Source organism: Pelodiscus sinensis, chromosome 12 (genome assembly GCF_049634645.1).
Source record: "Pelodiscus sinensis isolate JC-2024 chromosome 12, ASM4963464v1, whole genome shotgun sequence".
NCBI lineage: Eukaryota > Metazoa > Chordata > Testudines > Trionychidae > Pelodiscus > Pelodiscus sinensis.
This window is the reverse complement of record NC_134722.1, coordinates 17,848,535-17,865,659: the sequence shown is the minus strand read 5'-3', so window position 1 is coordinate 17,865,659 and position 17,125 is coordinate 17,848,535. Positions and strand designations below refer to the sequence as shown.

The 17,125-nt window shown below is 39.3% G+C and overlaps 1 long non-coding RNA gene across 1 annotated transcript in view; it reads right to left on the bottom strand.

Moving 5' to 3' along the window:
• Positions 1 to 1,341: 1,341 nt before the first annotated feature.
• The window catches only part of LOC142831146 (uncharacterized), a 178,010-nt gene continuing 162,226 nt past the window's right edge, over positions 1,342 to 17,125 (bottom strand). The window contains exon 4 of the long non-coding RNA XR_012906805.1: positions 1,342 to 3,147. This is a non-coding gene — a long non-coding RNA (uncharacterized LOC142831146). The remainder of the gene's footprint in view (positions 3,148 to 17,125) is intronic.

Below are 17,125 nucleotides of genomic sequence, written 5' to 3'. Positions count from 1 at the left end.
GGCCTATTCTCGCTTACAGACAACTCCTCAACCTGAAACAAATTCTTTCCAGTAACCATGCTACACAGCTACATCATAAGCATCTAGGAACCCAGCCCTGCAATTAGCCTCTGTACCAACTCTTCCCAAAAATCTATACAAGTGAATCACTGGACCCATCCACATCAGCCACCAAATCAGAGGCTCATTTAACTGCACATCCAGTAATTTGATCTATGCTATCAAATGCCAGCAATGCCCCACTGCAATATATATTGGACAAACTGGACAGTCCGTATGAGAAAGAATCAATGGACGCAAACCAGATATCTGAAAAGAGAACATACAGAAACCTGTTGGTGAACACTTTAACCTCTTTGGACACTCATTAAGGGATCTCCAAGTTGCTCTTTTGGTACAGACCAATTCCGCAAGCCAAACACACAGAGAAAGACTGGAACTCCACTTTATTCACAAGTTGAATTCTCATGCAAATAGTTTAAATCGCGATATTGGATGTCTGGGACATTATCAAACAAACAAACAATGAAGGTGCCAATGGTTCTTTATGTCTGTGTAGAATCTAGGGTTAGTACTCTTCCTTTACATTGTAAGCTAATGGTTCTTATCTGCTTCTTTTAACTATCTAATCTTTAGGTGTTAATAGACCACTTGTTGATTTTCAGTTTTTTCTGTTGCATACTGGCTCAGCTTTCCCTTTGAAATTTATCTACCCATTGCCTCTTTTTCTCCCCCCCCCCTCCATTTTGTCCTTCCCCCTATCCCTCTAGCAGCCATATCTGCCTGTATAGTCAATGCCAAAGCGGAATTTACCTCAATGTGTTCAAAACCAACTTTGCTTAAATTTTTGCATTTAAGCAGGCATGAGTAATTTAAACCAAAGTAATTTGAGTCAATGATTTTAATTATGGATTAAATCAACAAGTGGGAAACCTTGATTTAAAAAAAATTGATTTCAATCTTCTTTTGCACTTACACTTTAGTTATTTTCCTAATGCAAGGATGATTCTCATTAGTTGCTAATCATTAAACATGTTGATTTACAATTGATAAAGCCTTTACAGTGCATTTGGTACTTTTTTAGTTAACCAGGAGGTACACAATACCTGTACACATTTAATCAATTATATATCTTAACATAAGATTATTCAGAATTTCAATTTGTATTTTTTATTGTATTTGAAAATGGCTTAAGACACTTCTCATTTACTGATGATTAATATTTTATTCTTGACTTGTGTCAAGCTCTATTTGGTCAAAACTGAGAATTTAACTGAAAGTACAGCTTTCAAATACTTTTTATTAGGTATATAAAAATACCTTCCATGTGCAGTATCAGAACCTAAGTAGATATTAGAGTAAGTAAAATTTGGTTCCTCTGGTTCCATTTTAATGGATTCTAGCTACTCTTTCGGTACTAAAATAAATACTGGTGGTAGGAGAAATATATTTTATCATGTTTTCCAGGTAAATGGTGAGAAATTCCTTGTCAGCCATTTGGGACAAAGAGAAAAACAATCTAACCTATTTACTTCTCTGCACTGGGAATCTATTTTGCCAGAAATAAGGGAGGGAAATTGAAACATTTCCAACAGTGTAGGTGAAAAACAAACAACATTTCTGTCTACAAGTTAATGTAAGGAGGATTGCTTTGAAGTATGGATTGGGGCCAGTCTAGGAAACCAAAGATTGGAAATATTCTCCAAAGTTCTACTTTGATACCCACACTCTCTATGACACACAAATGGGGTACAATTCAAATGTTCTCATAGGTGTAGAAAACAGGGCAGTGAGAGGTGCTGGAGCACCCCCATTTTTTTCCACCAAGCTTGTCCACATCCTAGGGCTGGTCCCAATACCAGCTCCACCATGCCCTGGCCTCCAGGCAGCCCCTCTGAGGTTCCATTGCCTTGCCAACTTGAGCATCCCTTTCGAGCTTACCACCTGCTGTCTCTGTGGGTTCTGCAGCCTGCCCTCCATTGGGTCCAGGCAATCAACCCTGGAGGCTGCACTGTTGCTCCGATCCTGCTGCCACCCCTAGGCTCCACAGATGACACCAGCTGTGGCTGGGCTGCCAACTCCTAAAGACATGATGGACCAGGCACCATTAGCGACAATGGCATCTGGTCCATCCAGTCCTGGAGACTTGGCAACTCTGTATGTGACCCCAGCCTGAGACAGTGAGGGGGTCTGAAAAGGTTGGGGGGCATAGCTCTGGTCATTTGTGAAACATTTCATCATTTTGAGCTCTCCACCAGCCCTAAGTAAGGGATGGTTAATAACTGTGCTCCCCCAGGAACAGACCAAAAACCAGAATGTGATTCAAAATCTGGGGCCTGCTTTCCCCACCTGGACTTTAATGAGAATGTTGTCAGTGCCAGCCCTTCCTCCATTGTCACCCTTGCCCCCTACTGTAGGGATCTGAACAAATTGGTTGGGTCCATGCTGGCAGGCAGTGTTGATGGAAAAGTTACTCATTAAAAATAAGACTTAATCAGATAACAGAAGAGGAGATAAGATCAATTATATAAGCCATACAATTAATTTTAAAACTAGGTTATAATTGCAGGAAAGGAAGAGATGAAAAGAAAAACAAGACCATATGAATACCTCGAAACACAACAGCTATTGCTTTTGTAGTAATACTGTTATCTCTAGAATTTTTCTGGCAAACAATGGAAGTCATGTGCTGGAAAACAATAGCACTGGTTCATTACAGCACTCCGTGAATGCTTAATGCGAAGCATATTCTTTAGTGCTGTAGTGAATAGCAATGCTTTCCTGAATCTGGGCCAATAATCATGAAAAATATAATTGTGCTCATAAAATGGTTTAATTTAAGAGAACTTACTATAATATATACCACATGGTTTAACATATCTGAAGTAGAAGTTATCCAAATACATGAGAAATTTGATAACAGGAACTGAGAGACCAACAAAAAATTCCAAATGGAAACCAAAACAAATGTCTGAATGGATGCTTTGTCCTGGGTTGAAAGTTTTTGTCCATACCTGAGTCTTTACAATTAAAAAAATAAGTCTATAAAGATGCAAGTGCAGCAGTATGACTGGTTTGCTCTGTAGCTTAAATCTTCCAAACTATAATGACTTGTAGCACTTCTTGCAGAATGTTAAATGGCAGATTCTGTGATAATGAAGAAGGAAAAAACTGTCACCACTATAATACCATTTTTAGGTAAATTATATTTTAAGCGAAGTTTTATATTCCTTAGAGGGTGGAATTCCCATAAAACAGAAAATCACCTTTTATAAACAAATTACAGAGCTCTGAAATGACATGTATATACATTTTACAATGAAGAAAAGACAAGTTATTCAATTACTAAATAGATAGAGTCTTAGGTTTCCCCTGTGAAATTATTTTGCAATGCCATATTTCTGAAGTGATTCACTTCAAAATGCTTTAGAAATATGGCATTATGGCACATTTATTCTTTTATTAAGGAGATACATAGTTTCAAAAGTGGATTCCCAGACACGTTGTGTGAATCATAATACAGCAAAATATTGAGCTAGATTAGATTCTCTGGAAAGGAAGGTAGGAGGGAGAGGAAAGGTGTGGAAGCACAAATTAAAACAAAAATATGTAGGTGAAAACTTCCAGAGCAACAAAGTTGTGCATTTCCCACCTTATTATGTAGTAAAGAGAAGGATTTGTGGGTCAGGGAGATGATTGTCTTAAATCGCCAAGAGTTGACACATTCACATAGAAGACCAATTACCCAGCACTTCATCTTGAATACTCCCATGGCAGTTCAGTTAACTTATTTGGGCTCCTGTGTCTTTTCTGTCCATTCTTGGGCTAGAAAACTGTAGCAGCTAGTGATAGAAGGGAACAGTCTACATAAGAAAGTGCTGAGAGTAGCAATATTAGCCTTCTTGGGGACATCTTGAGAATGCCAGAGAGAGGGACTTCTTTCAGGGGAGCTGGGTATCTCTCTGCCTCTGACTAATCATCTGCCTCAAAATTGATGTGGTTTGAGGAAGGATCTGCTTGTAGCTGGAAGATCACCAGGTCCTCAGAGAAGACAGCAGATAGTCCAGATGAACAGAGAAATGCAAAAGAACTAGGGGCAAACGGTCTGCACAGTAGGATTCTGCAGGAAGCAGAGGAGCTTGCTTAAATTCAACTCCCTGGCTAATAATAAAATAATTTTGTAAGGAGTAGCAAGGGCCCTGCAGAGGATCCTGTGAGGAAGTGGTTGATATATAAATCTTGCTATGTGAATAGGTGTATTTTGAAGAAAAACACAACAACTCTGAAGTAAATGGGAATGGAATGGCTGGTGAATGTTCTTTGATGCAAGTGCTGTAGAATTAGCCTCCTAGATTAAAAGGAATTTCCTCTACCCATGCCCTCACTCATGTGCAGACTCCAACTGCCAAAGCCCCTCACATCCAAAGACTGTCTGCAGGGGGTTCCAGGAGAGATAAAAGGAAGCTTTTGCCATCAGCTCATCCCTCAAACCAAGTTTCTCGTTGACGGAGCCATGTAGTCTAGACATACCCGAAGTGTTGGAATCTCCATCCCCAGAGATTTTTAGATTCTGGTTTGACAAAGCCCTGGCTGGGATAATTTAGTTGGGACTGGACCTGTTTTTAGCAGGGGGTTGTAATTGATGGCCTCATGGCATCTCTTCCAACACTGTGGTTCTATGATTGGGAGACAAAACAATTACTTAGGACCCCAAATAGCTGAAAGGTATTCCAAGTTCACTTTTTATTATGTGGTGGGTGCAAAATATTCCTGGTTAGGGACCCCATTTTGCTAGCACAGGCACTGTATTAGATGACTGCTACTGAGGAGATATGACCAAGGTTTGGTTCCTTTGTTTCAGGAGAACAGAGTAAGGGTCTGAATAAGCTAACTCATTATTTAGTACAAACTTGACAGTTACCTGGGGTTTGGGATTGGCAGATCAAACAACGATGAAAACAAACTTCAACCTAAACTTTCCTTCTTTATTTGGCTGTTTCTAGATGGTTTTCATGTAAAGACTTTCTGTGCCAGATTCTGCCTCCAAAAAGCCACTGAAATCTTCCTGCCATCCAGAGTGGATCTACCAAGTTTGTACGTTTCTCAATGAATCCGCAGAAATTATTCAGTGTCTCCGTGCAGGCTTCTAGAAGCTGCAATCAAGGTTGGTTTACAGAAGAAAATTGCTACCCCATTACACATATGGGCTGTCTCTACACTGGCATGAATTTCCGGAAATGCTTAAAACGGAATACTATTCCGTTTTCAGTTTTTCCGGAAAAGGAGTGTCTACATTGGCAGGCTGCTTTTCCGAAAAAGCCCTTTTCCCGGAAAAGCATCTATGGCCAATGTAGACGCGCTTTTCCGGAAAAGAGCCCCAATCGCCATTTTCGCGATCGGGGCTTTTTTCCAGAAAAAACTACGGGGCTGTCTACACTGGCCCTTTTCTGGAACAGTGTTCCAGAATAAGGACTTATGCCCGAGCGGGAGCAGAATAGTTTTTCCGGAATAGCGACTGATTTTGTACAGTAGAGCATTGTTGCTTTTCCGGAAATTCAAGGGCCAGTGTAGACAGCTTGCAGCTTATTCCGGAAAAGCGGCTGATTTTCCGGAATAAGTGGCCCAGTGTAGACACAGCCATAATGTAGGTGATAATATAAGTGTAATATATTTCAGCCCCGTAACCCACCACATTGTTCCATTAGTATAGAAGCCAGCCTCTAAAAGGTTAAAAGTAACAATATTTAGAGCTTAAAGCTATGGTTTTCAAAGAAAAAGATATTCAAATATTAAGTAAATCAAACATGAATGCTATTCATATTTAATGGTTGGGTTCTTGAGATGCAAATCTTTATGCATAATTAGCTTACTCCACAAATTATGATTCATGAAGGTGATAAAAACACTCAGTTCAAAAATCAATCAACAAATTTTCAGAAGTTGTATTGCTCATTAATGACAGGACTGATTTCAGGAGAGTGGAGTTAAGAAAAGAAAAGCCAATGCTAAGGACTGCTAATCATCACATCCCTAACCATGTTAAACTCAGTTATTCCACAAGCCAAAGATGTTTACGTGCTCACATGTGGGATCTCCTAGCCAAGTTCTTCTGGTAACTGGAAGATATAAGAGCAAACAGAAATATGTTGGATGGATATCAGTTCCTCCCTTGGATAAAGTCAATGTATGTAAGTGGCAACAGTTCAACATTCTTATTGCAAACAGATTTCTTTTTTTCTAAAATTACTGTTATTTCAGCATTTTATGTTCTTCTATGAACAGCTGCAGTCGGTAATGTGACTTCATTCTTTCAGAAATAGCCTACATTTAACAAAAGAGTATTTCTTTGTAATTAGGGTGATTGGTTCAGCTTTAGGACACAGCTATGGCTGAAGCATTTATAGAGTTTTATATAAAACACTGCTTTTCCTACTAAATCCATCTCCTCTTTAGCTTTTTTGTTCCACAGCTTGCTCAGAGTTTTGCAAAATGGGTGTGTATAGCTTTATAAGCAAAGCATAATGTACAGCAGCAAGACTGGGAACAAATGTGTATTTATTCCATGATTTTACCACCAACAGTTTAAATTAGAGTTCCAATAACTTGAGGGTGTGTTTTGTCAGAAGTGAGCACATATTGCAATAACTGGGGATTTTCTGACTTTGTTGTTAAAAACAGAGAATATTAAAACTAACAATCAAAAAATGGCACAAAGATTCTTCTCTCCCTGCAAAATAATTCTTCTAGGCATTGCATGTTAAGAAGTATGGCATTTAAAGAATTCAAATAGTAGGGTTGTCTAATTTAGGAAGCTAAATCTCAATTTGCAAAAGTGATTTGAACCTAAATCTTAGTGATAATCAATTGAATTTATGTTCCTAAGTGCCTAAATCACTTTGGAAAGAGATTTAATCTCCTAAATCAATTAGGTATTGCAAAATGAAATGCAGGAACATTTAAATACATTTAAACATCTGGGCTTAAATCCATATTTTTTGACACAGCAGGATTCCTTGGAGTCATTATGGCACACTCTGTCAATTCATGTTAAAGTGAGATGCATAAATATGTTTTGATTAAATTATAACAACTCGTTCATATCTTCTACTATGAACTAAATATTTAGGGAGCAAAGTGACATTTCAAGTGCCTAAACTCAAAATTTATGTTCTTATCCCACCCTCCTATCCCACCTAACACTGTAGGTGCCTAAAGTCCCTAGGCAGCTAGGTTTCCTTTGTTATAGTCTGCTACCTGCTCAAAATACCACTGTTGGACATGTTCACAGTGATCTAATTCCTAAGGCCTGAGACCCTAGCTTATGAATAATCCCCAATAGACATACTGAGCATGCCTGACCCAACTCAAAGAGAGCTAGACTGAATCCCTGTTTCAGATCAGTCAGAGAAAGGATCTGAACCTGAGTCTTCCACATCCTTTGCAAATGATGAAGGCAACAGGCTAACGGTTGTGGTGGTGGGGACAATGGTGCTTGTTTTTTTAACAAAATGCTTAGAAGTCTACCACCAGGAGACGATTCAGAGCTCTGAATTCCAATCAGGTGTGCCTCCTGATGACCCGTACTTATGTACAGCCTCGCCCTCTTCTCAACATTTCCTGCTGTCTAGCTGGTGTGATTCTCTGCTCAGTTTGAAGTTTAGGCACAGTAAAATCCCTATTAGAGTTAATGCCCCTCAGGCCTCTGAACATCCTTTTCATTTAGAAATACCAGACTCTCTCTGCTACATTAGTAACCAACATTTTCAAGAATTCCAAATGTGGGTTAGTCACTATGCTGCTGCTCATTGGTCATTCCTATAGTTAATCTGTCTTGTCTCTCTAATACAGTATTTGTATTTGACTGTTAGAAATATTTACCTTATCTACTATATGTTTGAAAGAGGTTGTCTCTCTATTTGTGTGTATGTCTGTCTGTTTTTGTCTTTTTGTTTAAGAACCTCTCCTAAATGGTAAGAGTAAGAACAACCAAATTCAGTATATATCTTTCTCTTATCATAACCTACAGGAAGTTAAGGGCTTGGTTGTACCATGATAATGGCATGTGCCTGGATTGGGGTTGCTTCTCATAAATTCAAGCAGAAGAGAGACAGAATAACAAGGCACGTGAAAGTAACTGGCTGGGGGGGAGGGCACATCCCCACTGTCCAGTCCCCAGCCTTCCTCCCTGGCACCCAATAGAGGTTTGGGGTCTGAAACTCCTCCCCCGGATTCATAAGGGAACACAGCTGGCTATTCCTCTGTGTCAGGGAGCGAGTGAAAAGTGCAGTTTGGTTAATTTCTCACTCTGGCTGGGGAGAGCAGAGGGCTGATGAATCTGGACCTGCCCCTGACAGGGGACATGCACCCTTCCCCCACCTGTGCCAACTGGAGCTGCAGCAGCCATGGAGAGATGCTTCTCACCTGACCTCAAGCTGCTGCAATGAAAGAAGGCTGGGGTGGTCCTCTCTCCTTAGGGCAGCCTGAATACTTAACTCCTCATTCCCAGCCCCATCCCAGAGCAATGATGTAAATAAAGCATGTACATTTTCATTTTTATTTTTGAAAAAGCAAAAGTTATGGACCCAAGCAACACCAGATAAATCTTCTAGTATTGTAAAATATAATGTTGTGCAAAAATGTATTAATTGAAATCCTTCAGTAAATCTCCTGTGTAATCAGAGCTTCTGAAGTATAGATGTTTTTATGCATAATTATACAAAGAGACCCTAAAAGTTGTTGTCTACTTGTGTATCGGATTTGAGTTTGCTTTGTGAATTAGGAGAAAAACAGCCTACAAGGCAAAAAAGTGCTTTTTATGCACACTGTTGCTTAATGAAATTCTGTGAGAAAGGTTTCCATTGTCTAAAAGATTTGAATTCCAATGTATTTCAAGGAGGAACAGTATCATTCCAAATTTTCTTGTATTACAATGGTGTGGCTTTTAACATATTAACCTGAATAACATTTGCTTTAAGTTTTTTAAAAATATATTTTATTATTCTTTTTAAAAAATCTAGAAAACTGAGTTCTGTAGAAGTAACAGGAAATGAAGTCCTTGTAGAGCCTTCAAAAGGTAGAGAACAACAACTGGATAGAATTGCCATTTGCTGTTTGCATGTTGCTAAGCTGCTTAAATCTAGCATTTAATGCCTAAAATATTCACCTTCTGCATGCTACCATTCAAGAAAATCGCTCTCTTATAATCCTAGTTGGCTTTTAGCTTCCTACCATCCCTGGTTCCTTTGTTATTTTTGGTAGATGTAATTTTCATTTGTGGTGCAAAATGCTGTACTAGCCCCAGCAGTTGAGTTTTCTATATATCTGAACAGAAAATTGGTATTGCTTATTGCATGCTCACTTAGTCAACTTTTTTTCCCCCTTGTGACTTTGGGAGGCATAAAGAGATAATTGATCTGTAAATCACTGTTAATTAAAACCACTGTTTCCCTTCCATTAAAGGACATGCTAAACGGTATATCACAATTCTTGGTAGGTGATCTGTTTCACTAAACTCTTAAGAAAGTTTGGAAAGAATAGTCTTGTGATTCTATTGCCAGTTTCACAACACTTCAATAAACTTCTCACAGAACATCATAGAAAAGCTACGCTAAATCCTAATAACTTGATTGTTATAGTCTTTGTTCTAGTTTCTCAAGTATCACCAATAAAGCTAAATGTGAACATCAAAAGAGAGTAATAATTAAAAAACCTAATATTTACATATGACATAACAGTGAAACAGGCTGCAGTGTACATAACCGATGCTCCCAAATCTAGACTTCAAAACTGTACTGTTTTACAAGGCAAAAAGGAGATTAATTGAAACCCACAAAAGACAAAGTAATTTGTGGATTTCATATGCAGCAATTTGCTGATCCTGACTACTTTTTTTACAGAGAATTTATAAGAAAACAGGATGCAGGGCTGAGAGTGCCCATATATTTCAGCAAAAGGATTGGAAATAAAGGACAGTAAAAATTCATAAATATATTTTGTGGTTCATGCCATTAGAAATTAACAAATTGTAACAAATTTAGATTGTTGTTGTCTGAAATAAAGCTGCTGCCTATTGTGGTAAAACATCAGGAAAGGAAGACCTGTTGTCCATAAAGATGTAGACTGTCTACTTGCCTCTGTAGAGCACTTGCATAAAAGGCTGAGCCATTTTTACAAGTAATCCATGTATAAATCACTTTAATAAAATGGCCATCTTGACAGTAGCTCTGTAACATTCTTTCACATTACAGCTGTAGCCAGGCAACGAAAACATCTTTGTTTGATAAAAGGAGAGGTGGGATTTAAGTGTTGGAGTTTGGTAGCTTTTCACAGATAGCGGTAGGAAGGGCTAAAATGAATATTAAAATATCTGTGTTGCCTGTTTTGAGAAACTGAAGATCATGTGGCAAAAAGGACAGTGGACTGAAGCCTATTGAAACCAAAGGCTAGATAATTTATTCATTATACAGTTATATTGGTTAGCTATATAGGGTTTCCTCCCTAATTTCAATTGTAGTGTATATCTAAATCATAAACTCAACATAACATTAGAGCAGGAAAGCTCACAAAAATGAAATAAAAAGCCGTTCTAATTTAGCATAAAGATTTTATATATATATATAAAAATAATCCTAATAATATAGTGTACCTTTGAAAAATACAACTTTTTTGACATGTAAAGGATTCAACCATTAGATAGTCTCTTGTTGTATTAATGGCCAATCTAGTACCCTTTGAAGTAGATATAGAGGCAACACACACGGGATCTCCCTGGGTGTTGATGAGAAATATTTCTCACCATCACACACACAAGCAAACATGTGAGAAAAGAGATGAGCCCATATATACCAACAACGTTACAGACCAAAAAAGGAAGCAAATTCAGAGCTTTAAAAGCACACAGTAGCCACATTAGATTTACTAGATCCTTCACCACTTAATACTGCTAAATAGTTGAACCAGTTCTAATTTGATTTCATCTAGTGTCTTGAAATATCATGCAGATTACACAGTCATTTACATGTCCAGACTGATTGACCAGATATAAGATTTTGTCAGTAGCATTTAGGCTATGTCTAGACTGCAAGCCTCTTTCGAAAGAGAGCGTCTAGACTGCACGCGGAACTTTCGAAAGAGCAAGCCGCTTTTTCGAAAGAAAGCGCCCAGTGAGTCTGGATGTTCTCTTTCGAAGAAGCCCTATTTACATTCAAGAACGCCTTCATTCAAAAAAGTCCTGTCTTTTGTTTCAAATTTTAAAATAGAGCATTATTCCAAAACCTCTTTAATTCTTGTGGAACAAGATTTACAGGGATATTGGAATAGCAAACCGATTATTTTGAAAGCTATTTTGGAATAATGGGCTTGTTTAAAAGATGTGGAATAGCTATTTGGGATAACAGAAGCATCCCAAAATAGCACTGCAGTATAGACATATCCTCTGAGAGCTTTGTAGCCTAATGTAGTGACAGTAGTTAACTCTGTAAAACACCTGCTTATACAAGTAGGTTTGGACTTCAACTTGTGACTGTGCCTTTAAAGGAAAGCAAGAGCTAGTGTTTGCCTAATTAGGAGATCGGCCCTGTCATCATCTCATCTGGCTTCAAATTTGCTTATGACACAACTTTTTATTACATGAGTCATGATATCTCATGTGGTACTCAGAGAATTAGAAATGGTTATTCTAAACTAAATTCAACCAAATTAAAAAAAAAAAGACTTCATAGAAACATAGAACTGGAGGGAAACTGGAAAGGTTTAGTCTAGTCCCCTACACTATAGGCCATCCCTGAGAGGTGTTGGTCTAATATGCTATTAAACATCCCTAATGATGGAGATTCCACAACCTCCCAAGACAACTTATTTCAGTGTTTAACCACCCTGACCATTAGGAAGTTTTTCCTAATGTCCAACATCAACCTCCCTTGATGCAACTTCAATTCAACTTCTTGTCCTATCATTAAGAGTTTAAGGAGAATATTTTTAACCTCCTCCTTGTAATAACCTTTTAGATATTTAAAAGCTGTTATGCCACAATCAGTCTTCTCTTTTCCATATTAAATAAACCCGCATAGGTCATGTTTTCTAGACCTTTATTCTGTTTGTTGCTCTTTATTGGACTTTTTTCAGTTTATGTACATCTTTCCTGAAGTGTGACACCCAGAACTCCAGCTCATATTGAATTTTAATCGGATCCTCCAAAGCACCTTCAACCCCTCCTAGCTTGGTACCAGCTGCAAATTTCATAACCATACTCTCTATGCTAGGAATCTCAAACTCATGGCACACAGGCCATTACCTGCTGGAGCAGATGCGTAATCCAGCCTGGGAGTCCCAGCAGGCTGAGGAGGGAGCTCTCTGTTCCTGTCCCCCAAGTCCTGCCACTATGGGGAAGTGGAGTGCACTCATTCCCCTGTGTTCCAGTTCCTTGCAGCTCCTGCCACCACAGGGAGCAGGGGTCCTCCACTGTTACTGCACAGTGACAGGCCCCCTATGGTAATTCCCAAATCCATTCAGTGGACTGGGTACCATGGTGAGGAGAGGACGACACAATAGTGGGAAAAGCCACTGTCTAATCCAGGCAAAGCAATTTTACACGGAAGATGGGGCATGCCACTCCCCTCTTCCCCAATACCCTGAATCCCTCATTAGTCTCCCTGTCCTGTCAATCAGGCTGACCTAGAATATTGGCCTTTTCTCATTGTTCCTTGGGACTGTCAGTCTCAGGGTCCTGATTTCTTATAGACTCTTCCCCCTCCTTTTGGTAACGGGGGCTAGCCGGTGGGGGAAAAAAAATTAGTACAGATTAAACAGAGCCTTTACACCTACAATCATGAACTCTTACCATTTTATAATCACTTTCACCCAAGTTGTCTTTCACTTTCAAATTCCAAATCAGATCCTTGCTATTTGTCAAAATTGAATCTAGACCCGCCGCCCCCAGTGGCTTTCTCCACCTTCTGATATAATAATAAAAAAATCATCTCCAATACATTCCAAGATTTTATTAGATAATCTGTGCCTTGCTGTATTAATTTCCCAACAGATGTCTGGGTAGTGAAGTCCCCCATCACAAGCAAGTCCTGTGCTTTGGATAATTTTGTTAGTTGTTTAAAAATAGCCTCATCCACCTCTTCCTTCCAGGTGAACTGGTCTATAACAGATTTCCATCATGACACCACTCTTGTTGTTTACCCTTCTCAGCCTCGTGACCTCTCCCTGTAGCTCTCTCACCTGCTTTTGGAGAGATTCCACCACCAAGCTTCCCAGCTTGGTTTTCTTTGAGTGGGAAGTTCTGAAATGCAGTCCATGGTTTCTGCAAAACCACACCAGGATCTGGATAAAGGCATCATGGTCAAGTTGCCTCTCTGGATACACGTATAGGCAGAGGAGACAGGAGCAGCATTGTCACAGGAAATGTAGTCCTACTAATCATAGTTGCTACATTAGGACCTCCTCTTACAAACTCCCTGTCAAACTCCTCGGTCTGCTGTCTCCTGTTTGCTAGCTCCCCCTGGTGACTTAGCCTCTGGCTTTTAAGGCTTTTCCTCCTAGGTCAGCCCTACCCCTTAGTTAATTACACAGGGGGAAGGTGATGACAAGGCTGATTGAGGCTGATCAACAATGATTAAGGATGCAAAATTTTGATGGTTTTCTCCCCCACCCCATGTTCAACATTGTCAATACTGTTATCTAGTGCTTCAGTCCAGTAAATCTCTTTTTCAGCATGATAAAGACTGAAAAGCAAGTTCTCTACTGCTGCTGCTCTTTATAAATGAGAACCTGGTATTCTTGAACAGGAGCCTCACTCCAAGGCATAGGAACTTTTGAAAATCCTATTAGGCACCAATCAGCATCTTTAGGCATCCAAACACCTTCAGAAATTTGGCCCTAGGAAACCTGCATTGCTTTTGCATTCAGATCATTGTGTACCGTGAGGCTACGTCTAGACTGCATCCCTCTGACTGCATCCCTCTGACTACAGATGGATGCAAATCAAGCACTTCGGAAGTGCAAATGAGCCCGGGATTTAAATATCCTTGACTTCATTTGCATACTCATGTTCTGATGCTGTGCTAATAAGGCTCAGTGTCAAAAGTGAAAATAAAGTGTAGCCATGGCTATGCCAACAGCGGGAAGCTTTTTCAGCAGATCCTGTACTCCTCATTTCATGAGGAAAAAGCTCCTTGCTGTCGGCAGAGCCATGGCTACACTTTACTTTCACTTTCGACACTGAGCCTGATTGGCACAGTGTTGAAACGTGGGTATGCAAATGAAGCCCAGGATATTTAAATCCCGGGCTCATTTTCACTTTCGAAGTGCTTGATTTGCATCCCTGTGTCGGTAGAGGGATGCAGTCTAGACACAGCCTGAGTGACTTGACTGGGGTAAGAGAGCTGCAAGCCCTGATCAGCAGATCACTAAGAAGCTCAGCTGCCCCACCACCCAAAACAGAGAGGAATGGATAGCCACCTACTTTTCCAGAATAGCATTCCCAAGGAACTGGCTCATAGAATCATAGAATCATAGAATAATAGGACTGGAAGGGACCTCAAGAGGTCATCGAGTCCAGCCCCCCGCCCTCAAGGCAGGACCAAGCACCGTCTACACCATCCCTGACAGATGTCTATCTAACCTGTTCTTAAATATCTCCAGAGAGGGAGATTCCACCACCGCCCTTGGCAATTTATTCCAATATTTGACCACCCTGACAGTTAGGAATTTTTTCCTAATGTCCAATCTAAACCTCCCCTGCTGCACTTTAAGCCCATTACTCCTTGTCCTGTCCTCAGAAACCAAGAGGAACAAATTTTCTCCTTCCTCCCTGTGACACCCTTTTAGATATTTGAAAACCGCTATCATGTCCCCCCTTAATCTTCTTTTTCCCAAACTAAACAAGCCCAGTTCATGAAGCCTGGCTTCATAGGTCATGTTCTCTAAACCTTTAATCATTTTTGTCGCTCTTCTCTGTACCCTTTCCAATTTCTCTACATCTTTCTTGAAATGTGGCGCCCAGAACTGGACACAGTACTCCAGCTGAGGCCTAACTAGTGCAGCATCACACTGTTGACTCATATTCAACTTGTGGTCCACTATGACCCCTAGATCCCTTTCCGCCATGCTCCTTCCTAGACAGTCGCTTCCCATCTTGTATGTATGGAACTGATTGTTCCTTCCTAAGTGGAGCACTTTGCATTTCTCTTTATTAAACCTCATCCTGTTTACCTCTGACCATTTCTCTAACTTGCTAAGGTCATTTTGAATTATGTCCCTATCCTCCAAAGAAGTCGCAACCCCACCCAGTTTGGTATCATCTGCAAACTTAATAAGCGTACTCTCTATCCCAATATCTACATCATTGATGAAGATATTGAACAGTACGGGTCCCAAAACAGACCCTTGAGGAACTCCACTTGTTATCCCTTTCCAGCAGGATTTAGAACCGTTAACAACAACTCTCTGACTACGGTTATCCAGCCAATTATGCACCCACCTTATCGTGGCCCTATCTAAGTTATATTGCCTAGTTTATCAATAAGAATATCATGCGAGACCGTATCAAATGCCTTACTAAAGTCTAGGTATATCCAGGACAGCATTCAGTTTTACCACAAATCCTTCTAATTGCCCGGTAGAAGAAGCTGACTTCATGGGCAGTTGCCATTCGACTGAAGCATGTGACCTTCATTTACAAGGATGATTGTTGTTTATCTGCACCAAAAATGAGGCATGTTGTACACAGTCAAGAGATACTCAGTTTCACCAAAAGGCACATACACCGGTTTTGGAAGGGAAGTAGGTCAACTAGTTTGGATAAGTCTTTTTCAGGAAAAAACTGAACAGGCTGAGGAGCCAATCACAGTACCAAAAAAAAAAGAAAGATCCATTTGACTGCTTAAGAAGCACAAGAGCTATCAGTATATACTATCTGCATATCTGGGCACCATTTATCACTTTCACTACATTTAATCATTTCAGAGGGGTAGCCGAGTTAGTCTGTAACAGGAAAAACTTAAAAAACAACAAATAGTCTATTAGCACTGCAAAGACTAAATAGTTAAAAGAAGCTAAAAAGAACCATTAGTTTGCACTAGGAAAGGAAGAGTACAAACACCAGATTCTAATACATGGTATCTTAATTCCAAAAACTAAAATTGATTTTAAAGAGTAAATAAAAGTCTCTATTACAAGTAAAACTTAACCTCTGATCGGCTTTCACACAATAGTTCCAGTAGGAAAAAAGAGTCAGACAGAGTTTAGTTTTAAAAAAGAAGTGTTAAATTATTCACACAAACAAATTTTTCCTTAAAAGCTTTGGATGTTTTCATATTCCATTTCAACTTACTTTGAGGAAACAAAACTAGTAAGCTTCCAAATAAACATGTGCTTGATTAAATGAGACACACCACTGCATTATAAATTAACTGGCAACTGATCCTTTGCTGAACTTTAGATAGTACTTCATGTTAAAGTTGAATTTTCATGGTAGGTAATTAAAGCCAAAGTCAGCTGACATCAAAGTCAGCAGACTCTGATTGATTTAGTGGGCTTTGGATCAGGCCTTTATTGCCTGATGCATGAGAAATAAAATTCTCCGCTTTTAAATTGTTGCAGTTTACTGTTAATTTCAGTGCATTTCTTCACTGTTCGATTATTCTGTTTCATTTAAGCAGCATTGGTACTGAAGAAAAAATTAACCAGTCTCAAGTTTAAGAACAATAAATAAATTGGATCTAATATTACATTCTCCAATTTGTATTTCAGGTATAAGCTGTGAGGGGCAAATTTTCAGAAGAGTTCCTTTGGGTACCTAAATGGAGAGGCCAGACTTTCAAAAGTACTCCACACTCTGTGCTCTCAGGATTATCTGAAAAATATATCCCTTCTTTTGGTGCCACAGATGGAGCTACTGTTGAAATCTTTTGAAAATCTGGTCCCAGTGCCCACAGAGAAAATTTTTTGAAATTGAATATTCAAGTACATAGATTAGTTCTCAGTGTCTTGACAAAACTACCTGTACTAGTAATTTTTACATTTGGAAATGAAAGAGTTACTCAAACCTTAGAAAAGCAACTTTTTGTCTAGAAGCAGAAGTGGTTGTGATCAGTCTGTTGAAACATAGAGCTACAGT